Consider the following 20197-nt stretch of genomic DNA (forward strand, 5'->3'; position numbering starts at 1 on the left):
GCTTATCTTACTGTGTTTGGGGTCTCCTTTTTGCAGGCTGCAGGTTCGTAGTTCCCGTTGTTTTTGATGTCTGTCTCCAGTGGCTAAGGTTGTTTCAGTGGGTTGTGTAGGCTTCCTGGTGGAGGGGACTAGTGCCTGTGTTGTGCTGGATGAGGCTGGATCTTGTCTCTCTAGTGGGCAGGTTCACGTCTGGTGGTGTGTTTTGGGGTGTCTGTGGCCTTATTATGATTTTAGGCAGCCTCTCTGCTAATGGGTGGGGTTGTGTTCCTGTTTTGCTAGTTGTTTGGCATAGGTTGTCCAGCACTGTGGCTTGCTGGTCGTTGAGTGAAGCTGGGTGCTGGTGTTAAGATGGAGGTCTCTGGGAGATTTCCGCTGTTTAATATTATGTGGAGCTGGGAGGTCTCTTGTTGACCAGTGACCTGAAGTTGGCTCTCCTACCTCAGAGGCAGAGCCCTGACTCCTGGCTGGAGCACCAAGAGCCTTTCATCCACACGGCTCAGAATAAAAGGGAGAAAAAGTAGAGAGAATTAGTAGAAGTATGAGGAAAGAAAGAAGGAAAGGAGGAAAGGAAGGAAGGAAGAAAGAAGCAAAGAAGGAAAGAAAGGAGGGAGGGAGGGAGGGAGGGAGGAAGGAAGGAAGGAGGGAAAGAAGGAAAAAAAGACAGAAAGAAAGATGATACAGTAAAAATAAAATAAAGTATAATATAGTTATTGAATTAAAAAATATTTAGAAAAAAAAAAAGGGACGGATAGAACCTTAGGACAAATGTTGGAAGCAAAGCTATACAGAGAAAATCTTACACAGAAGCATACACATACACCTTCACAAAAAGAGGTAAAGGGGGAAAAATCATAAATCCTGCTCCCTGAGACCACCTCCTCAATTTGGGGTGATTCGTTGTCTAAAGGAGGGAGGGAAGGAAGGAAAGAAAGAAAGAACGAAGGTAAAGTATAATAAAGTTATTACAATTAAACTTAATTATTAAGAAAAAGAATTTTTAAAAAAAAGTCATGGACGGATATAGCCCTAGGACAAATGGTGGAAGCTAGAGTATACAGACTAGATGTCACACAGAAGCATACACGTACACCTTCACAAAAAGAGGAAAAGGGAAAAAAATCATAGATTTCGCTCCTAAATTCCACCTCTTCAATTTGGGATCATTCCTTGTCTATTCAGGTATTCCACAGATGCAGGGTATATCAAGTTGATTGTGGAGCTTTAATCCGCTGCTTCTGTGGCTGCTGGGAGAGATTTCCCTTTCTCTTCTTTGTTTTCACAGCTCACAGGAGCTCAGCTTTGGATTTGGCCCTGCCTCTGCGTGTAGGTCGCTGGAGGGCGTCTGTTTTTTCGCTCAGACAGGACGGGGTTAAAGGAGCCGCTGATTCGGGGCCTCCGGCTCACTCAGGCCGGGGGTTGGGGGATGGGGGAAGGAGGGGCACTGCGTGCGGGGCCGGCCTGCGGCGGCAGAGGCAGCGTTACGTTGCGGCAGAGGCCGGCGTGACGTTGCACCAGCCTGAGGCCCGCCGTGCGCTGTCCCGGGGAAGTTGTCCCTGGATCCCGGGAACCTGGCAGTGGCGGGCTGCACAGGCTCCGCGGAAGAGGGGTGTGGAGAGTGACCTGTGCTCGCACACAGGCCCCTTGGTGGCGGCAGCAGCAGCCTTAGCGTCTCCCGCCCGTCTCTGGGGTCCGCGGTTTTAGCCGCGGCTCGCGCCCGTCTCTGGGGTTTGCGCTTTCAGCCGCGGCTCGTGCCCGTCTCGGGGGCTCGCGCCCTCAGCCGCGGCTCGCGCCCGTCTCTGGGGTTTGCGCTTTCAGCCGCGGCTCGCGCCCGTCTCGGGGGCTCGCGCCCTCAGCCGCGGCTCGCGCCCGTCTCTGGGGTTCGCGCTTTTAGCCGCGGCTCGCGCCCGTCTCTGGAGTTCCTTTAAGCAGCGCTCTTAAACCCCTCTCCTCGCGCACCAGGAGACAAAGAGGGAAGAAAAAGTCTCTTGCCTCTTCGGCCGGTGCAGGCTTTTCCCCGAACTCCCTCCCGGCTAGTCGTGGTGCACTAACCCCTTCAGGCTATGTTCAAGCCGCCAACCCCAGTCCTCTCCCTGAGCTCCGTCCAAAACCAAAACCCGAGCCTCAGCTCGCAGCCCCGCCCGCCCCGGTGGGTGAGCAGCAAGCCTCTCGGGTTGGTGAGTGCTGGTCGGCACCGATCGTCTGTGCAGGAATCTCCCCGCTTTGCCCTCCGCACCCGTCGCTGTGCACTACTCCGCGGTCCCGAAACTCCCCCCTCTGCCTCCCGCAGTCTCCGCCCGCGGAGGGGCTTCCTAGTGTGTGGAAACTTTTCCTCCTTCACAGCTCCCTCCCACTGGTGCAGGTGCCGTCCTTATTCTTTTGTCTCTGTTTTTTCTTTTGCCCTACCCAGTTACGTGGGGAGTTTCTTGCCTTTTGGGAGGTCTGAGGTCTTCTGCCAGCCTTCAGTAGGAGTTCTGTAGGAGTTGTTCCACGTGTGGATGTATTTCTGGTGTATCCGTGGGGAGGAAGGCGATCTCCGCGTCTTACTCTTCCGCCATCTTCAAGGTCCCCCCCAGTTATATGCTTATTGAAGCCTTCTTTTAAACTTACTTGGGCATGGATGTTTTTCATACGTTAATTCTGTGCAAACATCAAAAGAAAAACAGGGCTTCCCTGGTGGCACAGTGGTTGAGAGTCCGCCTGCCGATGCAGGGGACACGGGTTCGTGCCCCGGTCCGGGAAGATCCCACATGCTGGGCCCATGAGTCATGGCCGCTGAGCCTGCGCCTCCAGAGCCTGTGCTCCGCAACGGGAGAGGCCACAGCAGTGAGAGGCCCGCGTACCGCAAAAAAAAAAAAAGAAAAAAAAGAAAAACAAAAGCACATCATTTGGTTAATGAATTCTAAAATTTCTACACTCCTAGTGAAGCTGAGCAGGACCCTATGGGATCTTCCTGGGACAGGCTTTCCCCCCATATCCTCTGCTTTAGCTTCTCTCTGAAGTAGCTAGATAAGAGTATTTGATGCACATTTCCTGAGTTGTGAAATGTGAAAACCCCCCACCAAATGGATGATGTTAACAACTTGATGACCATGAATACGTAGCCGCAGGCCTCCTGGAGCTGAGGACTGATAAGGTTAACCCCTGTGGCTCTGCCCTGTTACTTCACCTTCAGCCAATCAGAATTGTGCATGAGCTGATTGCATACCCTGTGACCCCCCTCCCTAAACTGGCTTTTACAAATGCTTTGCCAAAACCCTCCGGGAGCTCAGGGGGTTTTAGAGCATAAGCCACCTGTCACCTTGCGTGGCACTGAAATAAACCTTTCTCTGCTCCAAACCTGCTGTTTCAGTTTGTTTGGCCTCACTGTGCATGGGGCACATGAACTTGCACTAACACTAGAATGTTATCGTTTTGAATCAACGAACTTACAAGTCAAAGATGCTTATTTTTTTCACACAAAATCATCCTCTGTGTATCCACAGCACTGGCAAGAGAACATCACTAACCTACTAATGTTACTAAACATTCACCATGAACGCCCTTCTTCCCACAGCTATTTGATTCCTGGGAGGGGACACGATTATCTTTTAATTCAGTAACAACTATTCTTTATGTTTAATGCTAACAATTTCTGATGATCAGGAATGCATGGAAAATAATAATTATAATAGTAATTTTAAGACAATATGACATGAAAGAGACATACTAATCTCAGAGATGTTATAGTGTGAAAAGAAAATGTTCCTAAGAAATAAACAAGATTTCTGCACATCTTAATGACAGAATATTCAGAATTTTAACAAATAGTCTATGCTTTAGATAATTATCCCGCTTAGAAAGCTTTCCCAATTATTGAGCAAAATCTAACCCCGGAGCTTTAAACTGTTTCTTTCAGGTCTACCTCTTACTATGTTACCAAAACAACTTAGTACATCTTAATAGATCTCATAGAAGTTCTGTTGAAACAGCTTAATAGATCTTCTAAAAGAAAGTCCTTCAATTATTTTAAAAGATAGCTCATTATCTACCCTCCTCCCCCAAGAATCCTCTCTCAGGCTAACCACATTCATTTCTTAAAAAATATTCCTCATATCAGTGATTAAGTAAGTACTTACTGGATGAGTCATATATGGCAGGTATCCTGTTAGACACTGGGGAAGCAAGCTTTGACACATGTGTGTGTGGGTGTGCATGTGTGTCTACACCCATCTAACTGCTTACAGGCACCTTTACACATTCTCAGGAGCACTGAGGTGACTGGTCATACTGATGCTAGGGGTAAAGGGAGTGGAGTGTTCAGGGACAGAGAGGAGTGCGTTTAGAGGCCATAATGCAGGAAGGTGTTTGGTGCCCTTAGAAATCAGATAGAAGGCTTTGTGGAAGATCCTCACAAGTTTAAGATTTAACTGTAAGACTAAGATAAATGTAATTCATTTAATGCGGTGCCAGCCTCTATTGACTGGCATTCAGTATGTGGCATAGCTTTAAGTCACCTGCCTGTCCTGTTTATATCCCCTGAAACTTCTTCCAATATCAGTGATCTTTGAAGAACGTGATATCTGACTCTGCATGCAGTCCTGCCAGTGCTTTCTGTTCAGAGCAGAGCAGAAGGTGATTTTCACTACCTTGCACTTACAATGTTAGAACTGTGAGTTCAATCTTCTTGTATTTAATTTCTTCTGATTTGCCATCCCAGACACTTGAGATTTTTTTGGATTCCGAGTCTTTTATCCTTCACAGCCCAGTTAGTGTTCCCCCTCATCGTCCTACCACCTGCTGATGTCTTTTCATATGTTTAAATCATTGATTTAAAAAAAAGTCATGTGGGACACAGTTAAGGACCAGGTCTTACAATGTTACTAAAACATTTCCTGCGTGCTAACATTGATCAGTAATTCAATATTTTGGGGCCAAGACTGTTCAAAAAATTGCAAATTCATCAATTTACACTATAATAAAGTCATTTATCTTCATCTTTTCTTCAAAGACATCATAGGGAAAGTTTATAGAACTTACCATATTGCATAATTATATTATTTAGTTTTTGAATTGTTTTTTTCCCCTGTCCTTTGTACTAAAATGTGAATCTAAGAGAAAGTTTTAAAAGTTTATGATTCATTCTAGGGGAAAAAATGTGCTATGTTAGTGAATATCTTCAAAAGAAATTGCCCTGAAATTGACTTATTTAGTCTGACGGCACTAGAACTTTACTTGTTTACTTGTGACAGTCATGGAGGTATCAAGAGATGCTTCTGCAAGGACTTAACTGGAGGCTGAGATTCCTTGGTACCTTCCATAAAATGAGGCCATGTTCCCAGCCATTTACCGAGCATGTCAGGGTATAGAACTCTTCAACATAGAACCACTCTATTGGGCAATCCTTGCTTGGGGACCCCCAATCATTATGCCCCAAATTTTCTCAGAGCTGTGCTACTGCCTGTGGCTCTTTTAACAACAACCTCTCTCTTTCCATCATTTATTTCACAGGTCAGGTCCACATCAAGGTCCGGAGAGAAGATTCTCTTTACCTGTAATTGCCTGCTTTCCTCTTTATCATGAACAGGCATTACCTCAAAAAATTCTCTTTCACATCTAATTCTGTCCTAGTGTGTGCTTCCTAGAGGATTCAGACAGATGAAAATATTTCTAAAAGACTATCAGGATTTAGTTCACAGCGCTTCCCAGGTCTGCTTACTCTAATCACTGCAGGAAAAGTAAGTTTTTCTTCTTTATTCAATTGTCTTCTAAACGTTCACTCTCATTCTGTTCTCTTAAGGTGACTAAATAATTCACCCATATATTCCCTTTCTTGTAAATCTTTTCAGCGTGCCCTCTGGATTCCTTAAACATGATCATCCCATTCTCCTGCATCTCAACAATACCTCATAATATTCCCATTAGCTCTTTACTTTGGCAGAAATGTGGCTGCAGCCAGGGAACACTGCCTTCTCAACCACCTCCTCAAGTGCTATGTTATTTCTTTTACACAAACTGGTAGGATAATTATATCCTTTGTTCACCATTTATATTTCAAAATGGTAACCTTCTACCTTCTCACAAAAAATCCTGCTTGCCTGATATCCACAACAGAGACACCAGGCTCTTCTCCTCTTCATCTATGGACTTTTTGGTCTTGCCCCTTGATTTCAACAGGTATCCCCACTCATTCAATGAAAATTTTAGTCCCCAGTTTGTCTTTCCCTACCAACTCCAGTAATTCTTCCTGGAGCCATAAGCATCGTTGTGAATGATCTGGCCAATATTCTGATCTCATTGTACTTACTTCCCTATCATCAGTTGTCATGGACATTCCCTCTCCCCAACACATTCTCTTTCAGACACACAAAGGTCACAGAATTTATCACCACCAAATTCTAAATAATGGCAAAATCCTAAAAGCATGCATTCTATTCTATCACCACACTTCCCTATCCTTCCTCCTTACTCAAGTATTTCTGCTTAAATATTTTTGAACATATAATGACTTCCACTTTATACATGTCATGAATTTCTTACTATCAACAACCTCCTGTCTTCACTTTCCATTTTATCCAGGTTAGTCTATGAGCCATCATTTTTTTTAACACCCAAATCATATAACCTATCAGACTGGATTCACATTAAAATCATAATTCCATGTGTCAGATGGACTCTAAACACAACTTGGTAATCTTAGTATCATTTATCGTAAGAAACATCATATTTCCTTCCCGACTTCCCAAACTACTCCACTTTCAACTTCCTGTCAGTATATCTGCTGATGACAAAATTAATAATTTAAGGAAATTAAAATATATAACAGGCACACCTCTATTTTTCTGTCTCCAACTAAAAGACTAGCTGTGCATATTTTCACCTTTATCCATCATTTCATTTTCAAGGAAGATTTTTTTCAGTAAAAGGTCAGTTGCTCAATATATAATCTTTATCCCATTACCTCTTGCCATTTGAAGGATTTTGAATCTTAATCTATACCTTATTAATCTCACTAACCTTTTAAATTTTCTTTAATCAGAACATAGATGTATGCTAATGTCTATTATCCTAAAGAAAAACAAATGAAAAAATCTTTATTTAGTAAATGTGGCTTCCAGTTACAATCTCATTTTTCCACTCTCAGTTTCAAAGCTTTCAAGATTTTATACATAAACTTTATCCACATTCTTATATCCTATTTACCTCTTGACAAACTACAGAGTAGCTTCTGTTCCAGCCAATAAAATGAAATGGCTCTTCATTTTACTGATGACCTCTAGGATTTCAAGGTCAGATGTTAAGGCAGAAATAGTAGGTACAGAGACAAGTACAGTAGTAGATACATCTGATTCTTCTGGGCAAGTGCAGCAGAGTTCTTGGTTTTCTCACCCTAATGCCATAGATGCCATATGAGTGAGATGCCAGTTGTAGAGTGTGAAGATGAGTTTGAGTATTTTCTCTGGTTAATCTCTTTAGGGCTGTTACACATCCATGCTCAATTCTGTTATCTTCCCAAAGATACTGTAAACCACATAATCTTTTTGATAAATCCCTTTTGGCTCAAACAAGTTAGAGGAAATTTATTTACCTTCAATTGAGAACCCTAACTGTTAGTTTCTGTGATGCCACACTCTTGAATGTTTTCTTGTAACTATGGACACATCTGGTCTCCTTTCAAATCTCCTCATCTTCCTCCACATTGTGAGATGTTCAAGCCATAAAGAGATACCCTGGATGATGAGATGCTTCAAAGAGAGAGAGAAAGGCCAAAGAGGCTAAATATCCCATCACATGATGAAGTCACCTTTGACGTGGCACCTCTATCCCTAATCACTCCAGCTGACACTACATACATCAGAGACAAATGATCTAGGTGAGTTTTTCTGAAATCCCTTACCCTCAAATTTATGAGGAAAATAAAGTGGTTGTTTTGATCCACTAAGAACTGGGGTTCTTACTTACATTGCTATAGATGACAAAATAATTAGAAAACTAGGAGCATTTCAGGGAGGGAAATTTTCATCACTTGTCGATGTTTGCTTTTTTTCCTCTATAGCTATCTTAAAAAATACTCCAGTTGTGAATAGTTGGACTGCAGATATTTTCACTGTAAATGCTTCCATTTCTATCAAGTGGCGATTGTTTAATTTGCTAATGCCAATTAAGCAGTTGCCTATAAAATGAAGATAAAGAGAATGACTGCTCTACAGTGTTTTATGATCTTTAGATATGGAAAAGCAAGATAATGTAATAAACAGACTCACATTGTATTTGGATATGAATTTTAAACAAAGCTAATTTTACACATAACAGTTGTTCCAGAAAGATTTTATTTGCAGAGTTTCTGCGGTTAGCAAGCAGCTATCAGCTTTATCAGCTTACCCAGTGGAAATATGCAGTTACAGTCATACTTAACAAACAAATAGTATCAGTGATAGGTGATGTGCTGTATTTGTCAAATAAATGAAAACTCTTCCTTTTGAATGTTAATTTTGAACGTGGCTAAATGGGCAGTCATTATTTAGTAAGGACTGCTGAAAATGAATAATTTGAATATCTAAATGTGTATATCAATTAAAACCTTAGTGAAAACAGAGAAAGCCTTTGAACTGATATAGGACTTTTAGAAAAATTGCTTGACACAGTGTTCTGCTGTGTCCTATTTACTTGAGATACGCCTTCGAGGAGGCAAGTTAAGAATAGAGATGGATTGCCTGGGTGCAAAGAAAATAAGAGCAACACTAACAGCTAAAATATGAGACTGCTGATAACCCAGTAAGGTGTGTACAGCAGTGGCTTGAAAGGAGGGAGGAGAATCAGTAAGCTGGGCTTTTCTCTGAGCGTTCAGAATACTCTTCAGACTTTGTATCATCTTCTGGATGAACACTGCACGGCTTAGATGGCAGCCGTAGTAGCCAAATCCATTCCTTTGATTGGGGAGAAAAAGTTTTGCCATCATCACAGAGGTGTGAATCTGGAGAGAAAAATCTTTAACAGGAGAAAGCAAAATATTTTTAGATTTTCGATTCGCCTATGAAGAACTCTAATAAGAACACTGGTGTTGCAAAACTGAAACTCTCGCGTACGTCACTTTAATACCATCCTCACTTAAATGGGGGTGGCTGTGACATGACTGAATAAATCATTTTCTGCTAAGAGCAAAACATTTTGAGTGTTATTACGGTAGGTTCAGGTACTCAGTGACAAGGAAGAGCCCAGCAAGACTATGTAAACTGTATTCATAAAATACGATTTATACACCAAGCCCAGAAAAAAACATCTAAACTTCACACTTGGTAAAATACAGTTGGATTGTTTTTTTCTTTACTGCCAATAGGGAAATAGCTATTCACTAGGAGGTGCCAGATCTGCAGTTTTGAAAACTCACCAAAGGTAGGACACAGCACTTTTCATGTCAGAGGGGATTTAGTGAGAGATTTTTGATGAGAGAGGAGTCACCCTAGTCAAGGTCTCATTGTGGGAGACCGCCTTGGTAAAGAGCAATCAAAAAGTACCACCTCTCAATGGACATGAGGTCACTGATGTGGCATGAATCATTCATCCAAGGTCTCTAAAGTCCCTGCTACCCTGGGGTTGCAGGACCTCACGGTGAGTAGGAAATGAAATAAGGTTCCTGTCTAATTCCTCCTTTAATGCCCATAGAGCTTTCCTTGGGCAGGTTTAAGCAATATTGGCTGGGCCTTGTCAAGACAAAACAGAAAATGCTGCTGCTTATACAACTCTTTTCTCCACGAATAAAGAGAATTTTTCTTTTCTCTTTGTCAATTTTATGTCTTTCAAAAGCACAATAATGATGTAGAGAAAATAAAGCTTTTTTTACTGATACAGGACAGGAAAAGATAATAAAGACAACTAACAAAAAGGGAAACCGGTTTTTGGTTACATTTCTTCCTCTTTTTTATGAGTCTATTTTGACAACACATTCATCTCTTCCTTCAAATGAATGACTTGGCCATGCTGAGTTATAACCCCTAGCTTCTAACCTTTGCCCACTAATCAGATTCAGAATTTTAAAATTAGCCCTGGATTGATGCCAATATTTGGCACTTAGAAGTATTGGTCATCTTTAGATAAATGTCAATTCCATGGAATCCCCAGTGTAGTATAGAGATCTAGGTGTGTGAAAAGTGTATGAGGTCAGCTTTGTTCACCCTTGGCCTAGAAGATCCTGGGGGTCCGGGGTTGGGGGGAGGGGTGCTGTCTAGCCTCTCAGAAGACTTGTCCTTTCAACTTCTCCATGACTTAATGAGCATAAGTCATGCAGCGTGAGCGGCATTCCTTAATCCTTAGCACCAATCACATCTTATAATTAATGTTTATCTAGCACATTTGAGCAGTGAACACTTAACAATTGGATAGGAGACAGTTTGCCAAGGGAAACATGTTAGGTTGCACAATTTATAGCAATTTGTGTACTGATTATTCTTAACATGCTAATTTCTAAGTGAATGATGATTAACACCTTCCCCATATTCCTTAGTTGTGTTTCACCAGGCTAGCCTCTCCTTTATATTTCAAACTTTTACATGGAATACAATAACCTTCATAAGATGACCATGTTTCTAATCTACTAAAATAAATCCAAGTTTAGATCAATGAAGCCAAAATGCTAAATCCTCCTGAATTAATGAGGGATTATATTAGTTCTTAAATTTAAAAACCAAGTGGGGAAGTAAGATTCTAAATTCAACTAGTATCTCATATTCAACTAGTGTCTAAACTAAACTAGTAGCTCAGATTAAACATAAAAATGCATTTAATTGTCATTTTGGATCTTTTGTAAAAGACATGAGGTATTGTCATAGTGATAATTATTATATTTTGTAGAACAGTGAAAACTAGGAAAATAAGAATTTTGGCTACTTTCCCAAAGTACTCCAAAAGAGAATGAAAAAGCTGTAGTGGTTTCACTCCTTTAACAACTTGAGAATTTCCTTTTAAAGGATTCTCACCTTCAAAATTAGAACTAAATGCCTAATCTTTGGATATAAATAGGCTCAGCTTTATATTACAAGTCAATTCTGACGTTATACAAAGACCTAGTGGTATATAAGATAAAACAGATGATGTTGGAACTGAAGTTAATATTAGTGTGTTAATACAATACTCAGATCAAATACTAACAAGAATAGATTACATATAGATACATATATAGATGATATAGATATAGATATAGATGTAGATATATACACACTATCCTAGATAGCTTCTAAGGATATTGACCATAAATGAAGTAACTTCCTGGTTTTTCAAGGATATGCTGCTTGGCTAGAATTTAATGATCAGAACATCTATGAAACATTCTCCACACTAAACCCTCCCAAGGTTCCTATTGCTCTCTGGTCCACAGTTGCATCTTCTGGAAAATGGCAGAAAGCAAGTAGCCTCATAGAAACAAGCAAGGCCAGATGACCCAACCTTCTCTGAAGATAAATGGTAGAGGATTCCATCATCCTCCATCCATAAAGATCTTAGGGTAGGTCTTGCCATGCGTAAGTCTCACCAGCAGAAGTCCACTTTCTAGTTTGCCAATGTGAGTTGTTTTGCCTAAGGTTTACTGGAATTCCAAGTGGTGATAGACATTCTTGAAGTGAGGAGGAAGAGAAGCACAAAATTAACTCCTGGAAGAAACAATAGAATGAAGAATCAGTAGGCCTTAAACAACACACAAATCAACCAGAATGAGAGAGGGCCCAAGGAAAAGGAACCGCCATACAATTTTATGCAGCGCTGGCATAAACTTATCCGGCACTGGCATGTGGGGCTCAGAAGGATTTTTTAATTTCTTAAGGATATTCAACGTAGGGAGGAACTGGAATTTGTAACTTAGTTTCTTAGGCCAGTGCTGTTCCCTGAAATTCTTATAGTCTTGGCTTTTGGGAGCTCAGTTCAAAGCTCCTTTCCCTCTCTCCTACCTGTTTATTTAGAGTTTCCTATAAATTCCTTTCTTCTTAATGCAATGCTTGGGCCTGGAGAAAAAAGAAGTCTTGAATAGCTTAAGACATCACTTGGTGGTTGCTGGAGATAGTAGAAGAACTTTGGAGGAAGATGTCATTTTAGATCCAGAAACCTACTCTGAAGACAGCCATCAGGGCTAACACTGGGAGTTCTTTCTGGATTGCCAGAAGGTGGCTGGGAAAGATGTCTCTCTCTATTCCAGCAGGAGAGCCTAAAACATCCCCCATTGCCTCCAGCTTTCCTTCCCCTAAACAGGAGGAGCCTCATCCAAACTCAATGTCCTATTGGTTCAGCAGCCATCAGGTTATACAGAGGACTTCTATAAGCAATCCTCTAAACCTCTAGAACCAAAGATCAGACTGCCTAGCTACTCAATTCAAATTGTTTCTGTGTCCCCGTACCACGCAAGTCTTCTCTCAGTCATAACCTATGAGAAAGGGAGAAAAGTGGGAGGTAGAGCAGCATCCTTCTACTGGAGCCCATGCCCATGACACAGTCAACTCTTTCCAGGCCTAAGCAGGCCTTTCCATGAGTTACCAAGAGAAGAGAAAACACTATATCACATTGACTCTTCTGCCTCTGAGCCCAGCCTATAGCAAGTAATGTCCTGGTTTCACCCTTGAAATGATTCTGATCAGTTCAAATTCTGGGGCTGTCTGTGTGTTGGTCTCTTTAATAGGGACTCATGGCAAAGAAGATTAAAGGGAGCATGATACAAATGCTGCATTATACAAAACTATTCAAAATTAGGAGGTCTATTTCACCCAACAATTGTTCTTCTGAAATTGATCTTAAATAATTAGGTAGAGATAGATGTAAGAGAAATAGAGAGAGGTTGGCTACAATTTTCACAAAACTAGAAAGAGAAGATTGCCTTTGAAAATAAATTAGAAATATTCAACTTATTTAGTGCATTCATTTAGCTCCAGCCATATAAAAAACACATCTGGTCACTGAAGTAGTAAAGGGCTAGATAATTATGATGATGGAACCCTACGTAGTCAATACCATTCTTACCTTAAAGAATATCTGCTATAGTAAAACATATATATATGTATGTTTACATATATACATATATATTTTATAACTATAGGTATTTATAACTATATATGTAGCAAGATACACATTTATATATTTACTACTAATTCCTTTTAAAAATATTTAACAAAAGCATAACAACAATATAGGGAGTAAATACAACAAAGTATTAACAGTGGCATCTCCGGAATTACGTATAACTCTTAATTCTATCTGCTTGTTTATGTTTTCCAAATTCCTGGTAATAAGCATAAATTATATGTTTCTTACATTTATTTATTTATTTAATCTGCCTCTGTGGTGGCTCCTCCTCTAACATTGATAGGATAGCCTAATGGCCAAGCAATAGATTTTTTTTTAACATCTTGCATCCTGGGTTCAAATCCCATTTCTGCTTAATATTAGCCTTGTGACTTTGTAAAAGTTAAACTGGCTTCTCAGTGCCTTCTTTCCTCATCTGTAAAACAGAAAAAATAAAATGTCTATGTATTAGACATGTAACCTTGAGAAAGTTAATTGACCATAGTTTTCTCATTTGAAAATAAGGGAAATAAAAGTATCTAGATCATAGGGTTCTCAAGAAGTTTAAATTAGTTAATATACCTAAAGTAATTCTTGCCTAGCACATAATAAACCCTCCATACGTGTTACCTCTCATTTTCATTGACAAATACTGAGATATAAATTAACCTGTATTTTATGTAATATTTAGGTACAAATAAGTTCTTATCACAAAACGATATTCAAAAAGTTCAAAAACCCCAGAGAATTTTATTCTAAAATTTGGCACTGAGCTGTGTCACAGTGTGACACCAAAGAAGAGTTACTGTGATTTGTGAGTGTGCTTAATTCCATCTGTGCGTGATAGTAACTAAAATAAGAGAGAAAACCTTCTTTAATCCTTATGGTAAAGGAAAACTTTTATTACAAAACTTAGTGATAAATAAAAGCTGTCCATTGGCATATGAAAACGAGTCTTGAAAATATGAATGTTTCTCATTGAATATTTCTAGAATGAATGGAAGCAAAATTTTCTCATTTGTTCTTCACATCGATGTTGTAAGTTATTTTCAAATGAATTTAATAAGAAAGAAGACTGACACAGGAATGCATGTTTGTTTGCCCCAGGTCATATAGCAACCATGTGTCAGTCTGAATTTGAACCTTGGGTTCTCTGGTTCTAAACCAGAGGATTTCCATGGTTAAGATTCCACTCTTTCTCCAAACTGAAGCATATTATTTTCTTATTACATTGATTTTGAGGGGCCCAGAACCTATTTCTCCATCTGCTTGAAAGGGCTCTATGATTTCCTTTGGGGAATTCCAGCTATACCTCTGTGGAAAACCTAGGTGGGCCCAACACTGAAGCTTCCTGCACTGCCCTAGTGATGTTGTCAGCCTATGATCTAGAGAAACCAATCAAATCCTACCCTGAGAATTTTTATCTTAAGTAAAGTTAAAATCTATGAAGAAGTATATGGACTCCAATAATAGCAGTGGTCACCACATGCTATAACTGTGGAGAGTGGTTGTTCCTACCTATGCACGCCTGGAAATAATTCAGGGAGAAAAGACCATTGATTCCATGCTTATTCTAAGAGCTTTAACAGACAAGTTGGTCTGTTAAAGACCAATTGAAATGATCCAATCCATTCTTATAATTCCATATGACATGGAGAATGCTTTTTGCAAGTAGAGTTTTAGTGCTAGGGGTGGGAAGAGGGTATTCATGGATATTCCTATAGGCTCAGAGGTTGAATCAACCAATACTGCCTCCACATAGCATTAAAGTCCTGATAAGGTATGTAAAGCAGAGTCCTTTTCAACTCTCAGCTATGGGGAGAATTCATTTTAAGAGTGCAGGCAGGCTCTCTGCTTGGCCAAATCTCAAATTACAGCCAAGGTGCTTAATTCAGAATGTAACACTAGTTTCTTGTTCCTTTAAAATAACTTTTATGAAACTATTTATATTGTACTTGTTGTGAAAGTCTGAAATGTCAAAGGGCTTTTAAAAGAATTTCAAAAGTGTGATTTCATCACATGGTGATAAGTGCATTTTTCAGAATGTTAATGCTAAAAAAAAGTCTCTCAAAAATAATCAATCTTTTAAAAAAAATGAGTTAAAAAAATGGCTTTGGCATTCATTTGCCTGTCTTCATTCAAAGCATCTACTTCAATCACCCGATTTTCCTTTCTCATTGCTTCTCATCTGCTTCCCTTTCTCCATATCCCTATCTCACTTCTTTATGTAGGATGAATATATTCTTCTCATTTTTTTTACTCTTAACTGTCTTTGCTCTTCCTCTCCTCTGTGATTACCAAGCTTCACAAACAGGACTGAAATATGAGTGAAAATGACTTAATAAGGATTTTCTATTCAGAAAAATTTGCCTTCAGTGGTGTTTGATGATTTCTCCTGAGAAAAAGGCATTCAAAGTCTAACCCTAGGGCTTCCCTGGTGGCGCAGTGGTTGAGGGTCCGCCTGCCGATGCAGGGGATACAGGTTCGTGCCCCGGTCCGGGAGGATCCCACATGCCGCGGAGCGGCTAGGCCCGTGAGCCATGGCCGCTGAGCCTGCGCGTCCGGCGCCAGTGAGAGGCCCGCGTACCCCAAAAAAAAAAAAAAAAAAAAAAAAAAAAAGTCTTACCCTAGTCGTCTCTGAGCAAAACATTTCAAATTGGCCAAGCACCTACATAAATGAGAACTAGAAACTGACAGGAACAAAAAGATTTCCTGCAGCGGTAAACACAATGATGCTTTTATATTGATAATACTCTGAGGGCAATTCCTGCATTTCTAGCGAAGTCTATTTAAAGTGCAGGGTAACAATGAGAAATGTAGCCCCTTTAAGACAGCATGCATGAATAATATGTTGGTTTGTATTCATCAGTTGGTTTTTAGATTTTTCTATTTTGAAAAGCACAAACAGTATAACTTGTGCCATTTGAAATTCCTATGCGTTATAATAAGTTGTCTTAAAAACTAACTTGGTTGCTTTTCCAAGGGAATGAAGTTTTATTTCTTACAAGAAGTTCTAATTGATGTATCAGAGAAAACAAAATGCCCTAAAAATACTTCTCAAAACGTTTTACCCACTGCTATGCTCGTGAGAAGAAAGGGAATATGTAACCCTCCTGGGATCCGGCCAGTTAGTGAGAAATTTTTTTTAATGTATCTTAAAGATTCAAGTGAATTTGCATTCTGTTCTATCCACATATAATTTTAAAATTATGTTTTAAATAATTTAGCTTAATTTTCCCTCCAATCTTTGAGAAAAAATAATAGCTGCTCAAAAAATGATCATTGTTTATCACTTAGTAACATGCATCCTCCTGGGCTGCCAACTCACATCCCAGTTTAAGAAACACAGGCCAAAGAAAGTATCCTTTCAAGCAACTAAACAGAAGGCCATATTGTTATTTTGGACGAGATACAGCTTATCTCCTTCATGTATTAGATTATTGCATGTGACTTAAAAGATACTCATTTCTTCAGTTAGTCAACAATTACATATTGCATGTTTGTTATGGGTCCATTCTGTGGATGAGGCTGGCAAACAAGACAATTACTAAAGTTGCCCTCATGTTGCTTGTATTTTATGGAAATACTGCAGACAATTAACAATGTCGATAAATAAACAAGCCATTCAACCAATTTACCAACCAGATAGTTACAGATTGCGATAAAACTCCAGAGGAAATACATAAGATGAGATAAAATCCTGGGAAGAAGCCAATTTGGATAATATACCTGAGAAAGCCTTTTTAGAAGACAGTGATTGTGGTACTCTCCGAAAGACAGGAAAGAGACAGCTGTGCACACCAGTGAATCCTGATTACATTTTTTTATGGGTGAAAAAGGTGGATTTTAAGCCAGAGACACTTTTTAAGGAATTGATTATCAGGTCTCTTTTGCTTCTTGGTTTAGAGATCAGCCAGAAGCAGTTCTCAGTTATGATTGCTCTATTCCTGGTTTCTATGTGCAAAGCTCAGCTTTCTGCTAATTTCATTTCATAGATATGTCACACTTTCTGGAGGAATGCACCTTGAATACATTTCTATAAAATCTTTAGGATAATTTATTACATTCTAGATATTAATCCCATTAGCACAGGCTTTACTGGAGGGTTCATATTTCAGAATCTTCTTATACTTGATTTTGGTACATACTGATCATTATGCATGTATTCCCAAGGAAAATATGAAAAGAAACAATGTTGTTTTACCATCCACATTGAAAGAATCCTTTTTACTCCTTTCAGCAAAAATTTAAGTGTACACACAAACACACACACACGTTCAACTACAGGAAATTTTCTTCAAATGGAATTTCACACAGAAAACAAATGCTACCAAAGTGTAGTAACAGAAAAATTCTGATTGAATACATATTTGGAGGCCAGGTTGCTTCCCAAATGGGCCTTTTCCTGCCATGTTTCATGTTCCTCACCTCCTTTCTTCAGCGGCAGACCCTCAGCAACTTCACATGTACTTGTTGTAATTGTGATGACTTGTAATTGTCCACACTGGGGCTCCTGGGAGTAGGATGTAAAAATAATTTCCTAGAATGATACAAAGGTACATAACAACTTTTCAATTCTTACCCTTATGATTTTGAAAGGAAGCATAGGATCTATTAAATGTTATGAACTTCAACCACATTGATGCCTTGGGAATTGAGACTACATGAACACACTCTTAATTCTGCTAATAATTTTAGCAATGTATTACAGCCGATGTTCCACAAAATTTTACCTTCTACATCTCATGTTAGAAAATCCTCTTTTCATTCTCTCAAGTTCTAATTCTAGTTTTTTAAATTGTTAGCTTAGAATACCTGATAAAGTCACCTTTCCAAGATATTAAAATATTTCTAATCATTCTCTTTTCAAGGCAGAATTTTTCCAATCTTCGAAATCTACCATTGGATATTGACCAAATATCCACAAGTGAGTCTTATCACGTTGTTATTAGCAATGATGTATGAAAGACACAATTTTAAACATGCCACCAAATTTACAGGTTCCTCAAGGGAAAAGCTCCTCTTAGAAATGTTTTTTTAATAGTTTTCATTCCATGAATAAATGTTTTAAAGAAGAAAAACTCTGTCATTTGTTCCATTACTGTATCTTGTTCAAAGTAGTCTTTACTAGCTGGTCTAGTTTCCCAACTCCTAAGTATACTGTTCAACTAGAATATTGTTATAGACACTCAATATTATCTAAGGCCACACGCTGCTTTTTTATCAAGCATCTCCAGGTGCTTCTAAAGTATCCTCACACTTCAGAGAAGCTGACCTAAACTGTGTATTGGTTTATGATTATTGCAACCAATCTTACAGAGGAAAAATTATAAACGTAAACTACTTTCAATAAAAGAGTTTACTCAAGTGTGGTTATGTGGCTTTCCATAGTTGGAGGGTTGGTAACCAGCTTAATTTCCACATTGGAACAGGTTTAAGGGATGTAGAAAGTTGGAATTGCCTTATCAAAATAGTGTAGTTCATTCATTATACATATTAGAGGTTCCTTGATAACAACCTTATGTGCAATAAAATGACTTTTTAATTTTTTATTTAAGGCTAATCGCTGAATTTTAAGGATGAGTCCTAGTTTTCTCCCTTAACCATGTACTGTCTTTATTTTTTCAATAAAAATATATACATTTTTCCTGATGTGGCACAGGAAAACTATATAAGTTTTCCTTATAAGTAAGTGTAAAAAAATGAGTCAGAAAAAAATTTTTAAATGAATAACTTATTTTGAAAATTCTCTTTCTTTGTCTTTGTAGGATTTTCTTTCTGATCACTCCATACAATATGCTAATTTTTGTACACACCTATTATAAGCAAGAATGCTTATATAGTTTAGAATATTAAAGTATGTTAAAATATTTTTTCTCCAAATAATTTTTGACTAAGTATTTTCAGAAAAGAATTAAAGAAAATGTTATACAAATTTCCATTGCTGGACTGAATGGAAAGGGATGAAATAATTCAGTGGAACAGGAAAAATTTAATGCAATTTTTTTATTATTACTCTCGCTTGTTGTATCACGCTTTGTCTATCTACTGATGTCTGGGGATGTCTGGGTCAAGATTTTTATTAGCAACCTAGGATTCCTGGATTAAGTAAGCCACTTGTTCAATACAACTAGAGAATCTTCAAGTGTATGATAGTCTATTTCTGGGAAAAAGATCCCAGTTCAATCAATCAATATAAGGTAATTGTCAAATTTTATAAAAACCTGATTTTAAAAAAGTCAAACAATTTACATGGTATTTGAGCACCTGAGATTTTAGTAAGAAAATATTTTTTATTGAAAAGAGAAACGTGGATCAGAAGAAAGAACAGAAATGATTAAACAATTTTTTCTTAGTATTTTTCCAAGTTTTCCTTATTAATTATTTCAGCAGCTAGAAAGAACAAGAGACCCCCATAGAGCTTAAAATTCTTCAAAAGCTTGGTCTGTGTAGATTAACTAAATATTTGGGACCCACTACTGACATAAATAGTCATTTTCAATCTTAACTTTCAGAAGCATATACCTATGCTTCTGAAATTTCCAAGGTAATTTCAAATATGCTGGTGTATTTTAAGTAAAACAGCATCTGCTTTTTTTTCGTTAGTAAAGACAGAAGGAAGTTAAAAGAAAGAAGGAAAGACATAGGGAAGGAGAAAGGGAGAGATGGCAGAAGTAATTTGGATGTACTAATGAAAGCTGAGAGCCTCCAGGGAGGGGTTCTCTAGAACTTTTGCATAAAATCTTGTGATTTATGGTAGAGGTACTAGAAATAGATTCCCACCTTATCTGTTTTCCCAAGACTAGTTTTAGTTTCTCTAACAATGTATAATTCTGGTATTGAATTTTTTTCTTTTGAAAACTTTATACCAGTTGCCCAGAAGATCATAAACCTGAATTATCTTCTAACAGATTTCCTTGGTTTATGTAAAACTATTCTTGGGAAGAAGATCTGGAGTAAAGAAAATGAGAAAAAGAAAAAAAAAAAAGGCCTTTAACACAAGAAAAGATTTAAGAACTAGGCATAGAAATTACTTAAATATTCAAATTCTATGTCTTTCTACAATTTATCATGCAACCTATACAAAAATAAAGCTGAGGATATGAGTACATCCTAATACCCTAACATTTCCTTGTGACTTTCCAAGAGGCATTATTGGAAAGAGGTGAAAGCTGACTTCATA

At 38.7% G+C, this 20197-nt stretch overlaps 1 pseudogene; it reads right to left on the reverse strand.

Annotated features, from left to right (window-relative positions):
- Nucleotides 1-20197, reverse strand: part of LOC116758372 — a 174970-nt pseudogene that overhangs the window by 154027 nt on the left and 746 nt on the right.

This window comes from Phocoena sinus, chromosome 8, assembly GCF_008692025.1.
Source record: "Phocoena sinus isolate mPhoSin1 chromosome 8, mPhoSin1.pri, whole genome shotgun sequence".
In the NCBI taxonomy this organism is placed as follows: domain Eukaryota; kingdom Metazoa; phylum Chordata; class Mammalia; order Artiodactyla; family Phocoenidae; genus Phocoena; species Phocoena sinus.